Raw genomic sequence first — 4,031 nt, 5'->3', positions numbered from 1 at the left:
CTGTTGGTGTCACTGGGAGGAATTGGCCTCCAGGCCATTGGCTGTGGGGACCAGCTGCACCTATAGAGGGAGAGCTATTGTGCAAGAGACACCCTTATGGAGTAGGACTTGCTTCAGTGGGGCTTTGGTGCTCACTGAATCTGCTCCTTGAGTGTGTCATTTATGGATGTGTAGAGTTGTAATCTGGTATGGTCTGACACTGACCACTGGGGACACTGGCTCTGGGGTCTCCAAGGAGGTGCAAAGTCCACCACTGCCTCGGGTCACCCAGCAGGAGCTACAGAGAGATCTGCAGATTCCTCCTCTTTTTTTTAAAAATATATTTTATTGATTTTTTACAGAGAGGAAGGGAGAGAGATAGAGAGTTAGAAACATCGATGAGAGAGAAACATCAATCAGCTGCCTCCTGCACATCTCCTACTGGGGATGTGCCCGCAACCCAGATACATGCCCTTGACCGGAATCGAACCTGGGACCTTTCAGTCCGCAGGCCGACGCTCATCCACTGAGCCAAACCAGTTTCGGCCAGATTCCTCCTCTTTGTATTGGGTTTGGAAGTGCCCAGAAGAGGCCCAGCTGTGAAGCAAGGCAGGCTGGTGCTGATGCTGGGTCTTGAGCCTTTTATTGATAGGTTTTGGGCTCCCTGACCCAGCTGCAGCTTGTTTGACAGGTTTCAGCCTGAGAAAGGACAGGCCATTCATATGCAAAAGCTGCTGCACACTGCTTGGGTGGGGTTGTAAATTGGGTGGGGCAGGGTCTCAGGGAATCACCAGGACGGAGCAAACAGAAATGGCTTCCAGTCAGCCTTGCAACTGGGGAGGTCCCAGCATGGGAACAATGACCACTGCGAGTGCCTCTGAGTTCTTTCCCCGATGCCAGACAGTCCAGTTTCTCCTTGTATGTGTCTGGGTCCCCCAGAGCCTCGTCCTGGTGCTAGAGCTCAGAGGAAGCAGGATCTTGTAAGTTCAATTTGTGTGCTAGCCTTTTAAGAGGAGCAACTTGATCTCCAGCAGCCTCAGTGTCACTGAGCCCCAATCTGCACTGGTTTTTACAGCACATAGTTCTTACTGCCCGTAGGGAGTTCTTTTCCCAGCTTTAGGACCCTGGGTTGGGCGTCTGGTGTGGGGCTGGGACCACTTGCTCCTCCCGGCGCCTTCTGCAGAGGTGATCTCCCTCCTGATTAAAAAAGCGGCACTGGTGGATGCCGGGCCGGCCCATTCCATGCCTCTGCCTCTCCTCCCAGTCTCCGTGTGCTTTCTTCTTTACGTCTCTAGCTGTAGGACTTCCATTCAGCCAGATTTCCAGCAGTTCTGGATGATGGTTGTTCTGTATTTTAGTTGTAATTTGGTGTGGTGCTGGGAGGCAGCGAGTTCAGGCATTTGACTACGCCGCCATTGTGGTTCTCACTGATTGTTCTTTATGGTAATTTTAGCTAGAGCCTCAATGTGGCAGCGGGTACCCATTGCACCAATAGTGCTGGGAATGGCCTGAAATGCATAGACAGTCCTAGCAGCTTCCTGAGCACAGAGCTGGGGACTGGAAAATGTAGAATAGATTCTTTTACTCAGGTGAGAAGCAGAGTTATAGCATTCAAGAAGGAGATACAGGAGTGCTTGTCAGTCACTGGGTACCATTTTAATGGCTCCTCTCTCAGGACACTGCCATTGGAAGCTTGCTTGTTGATGGTACCTCAAACCTCTGGCTTGTTCCTAAAAGCTCTTTTTGTGATACTGGATCCATGATCCACTGTCTTTCTGCTTTCAGGACTATGTACTTGAGAAGAAGATTCCTCTGATACAGCAAATCTGAGAAGGAGAAAATGTTAAACCTTAATGTCTTCCTACGTTAATTGACCAAGGTCAAAGGATTTCAGCCTGTCTTTGGAAATGCAATCATGGAGGTGAGTTCATGTTAAAATTTGGGCGTTTTTGTTTTGCTGCCTTTGCATTATTTGAAGTATTTTAGACTGTCATTGGATGTTCATTGTAAAATATCTAGTGAGTAATGTTGAGGATTGAGTGGAACATTATTTGGGCTGGGAAACAGAAAAGGCAATAGAAAGAAAGGAAAACAACCTTTTATAAGTTGCTTTATTTGGCTCTAGAACTTCCTTTCCATGATTTAGCCTGAAGTGAGGATCTATATGTTCTGTAGTTTGTGGTTTCAAAAAAGTCACTTGATTCTAGAATTGCATGGTTCCTATCGATATCTTTGCTTCTGATGTCAGAATCTGACTTTCAGAAGCAATGTTGACTTGAGTGGAAATATAGCCAGTGGTTTCTAAGAAGTGCTTATCTCCTCAGAAGCGAAGTGCCTTAGGCCAATTGGGCTGCTATAACAAAATACCATAGGCTGGATGGCTTATAAACAACAGAAATGTATTTCTTACAGTTCTTGAGGCTGGAAATCTGAGATCAGGATGGTCAGGTGAGGGCCCTCTGTCATTGTGTCCTCACATAGAGGAAAAGGCAAGGGGTCTCTGTCTTAGGTGTCTCTTTATAAGGGCATTAATCTCATCTCCACCTCATGACCTAAGCACCTCTTAAAGGCCCCGTCTCCTAATACTATCTCATTGGGTATTTGTTTCAATGGATGAATTTTGGGGAGACACAAGATTCAGTCTATAGACAGAAATATATGTTAAAAACTGGGTGGCAGCCTGCAAATGAAAATGTGCTGTGCCCAGGAGAAAAGGTATCACAATCACACAGTGTTAGGCACATTCTTGCCCTCCATCATGCTCTGCTTGGGGCTCTCGCCCCTTCTGGTGATTGTCCTGTACTTTGACTTCCAGTAAACCGCCTCACCTAGTTTCCAGTGGACCACCTCCACCTGGCCTCCACCTGCGCCTGGTTACCTTGACTGACCCTTACAAGACACATAAATATCCTGCTCCCCCTACTCTGCCCCACTGATGCCATTTTGGTCTCAGCCCTTCTGCTAACAGATGTAATAATAAATTTATAATTCTTTACCCATTTTGGCCTCCTGCGATCCTCCTTCAGCAACCCTAACACACAGCGAAACAAACATTGCAAATACATCTTTTCATCCATTTCACTGACCCTTACAAGACACATAAATATCCTGCTCCCCCTACTCTGCCCCACTGATGCCATTTTGGTCTCAGCCCTTCTGCTAGCAGATGTAATAATAAATTTATAATTCTTTACCCCTTTTGGCCTTGTGCAACATCCTTCAGCAACCCTAACACACAGCCAAACAAACATTGCAAATACATCTTTTCGTCCATTTCTAGAGGTGCCCTCACCATTCCTTCATTTATTAAATAAATATTTATTAAATGCATGTCATATATGTGCAAGGCATTGCTCTGGACATTTGGGATACACCAGTGCACAAATCGGGGGGCGGGGGGCAGGTGGTGGCAGGAAGCAAAATTCTCTGTCCTCTTGGAGCTTACACTTTCGCATAACAAATAAACCAATAATCCTGTGAAAAAGAAGGCTGTGAGCACTAGGGAAAGAACACAACAGGGTGGGCAGCAGTGGCTGTGTGGGGTGGTGGTGGGGGGATGTGGGGGACTGGAAGGGTTGAGCAAACTGCCCAAGGTGTGTGGGCCTGGCCTGGTGGTTCCTCCTCAGGTGAATCAATGAACAACCAACTGACCAGCACAACTCATTGCCTTCTCATTTCTTTCCTTTCCTCTTTTTACCTTGGATCCTTGACATTTCCCCCTTGTTTTTCTCTTTCTTGACTCCTGGGCTTCCTGTTCTAACATTGTGTGGTTTTCTTCTTCACTCTTTTTCTTGTTCTGTACTCCATTTTTTAGTCTATTATTTTTTCCTATCATCCACACACACCCCTGTCTTATTCTCTTCCTCTTTCCTTTGAATTTCTCCTTATTTTCCTCTTTTTACCTTCCTCTTTCTAACCTGTCACACTTTGCCAAAGACCTGAGTACTCAATTGTAGTGAAAGGAGCAGCTGGAGGAGTCCTTTGTGAGAGGGTCTCTGGGTAAACCAAGCCTTATCACCTAGGGTAATGTGAAATACAGTCTAATTTTTGAA

At 46.3% G+C, this 4,031-nt stretch overlaps 1 long non-coding RNA gene across 1 annotated transcript in view; it reads left to right on the top strand.

Moving 5' to 3' along the window:
• LOC102260804 overlaps window positions 1-2,904 on the top strand; it is a 20,695-nt gene extending 17,791 nt beyond the window's left edge. The window contains exons 2-3 of the long non-coding RNA XR_313703.2: window positions 1,765-1,900; window positions 2,795-2,904. This is a non-coding gene — a long non-coding RNA (uncharacterized LOC102260804). The remainder of the gene's footprint in view (window positions 1-1,764; window positions 1,901-2,794) is intronic.
• Window positions 2,905-4,031: the final 1,127 nt, after the last annotated feature.

This window comes from Myotis brandtii, unplaced genomic scaffold, assembly GCF_000412655.1.
Source record: "Myotis brandtii unplaced genomic scaffold, ASM41265v1 scaffold266, whole genome shotgun sequence".
NCBI lineage: Eukaryota > Metazoa > Chordata > Mammalia > Chiroptera > Vespertilionidae > Myotis > Myotis brandtii.
This window is presented reverse-complemented; position numbering and strand designations above follow the sequence as displayed.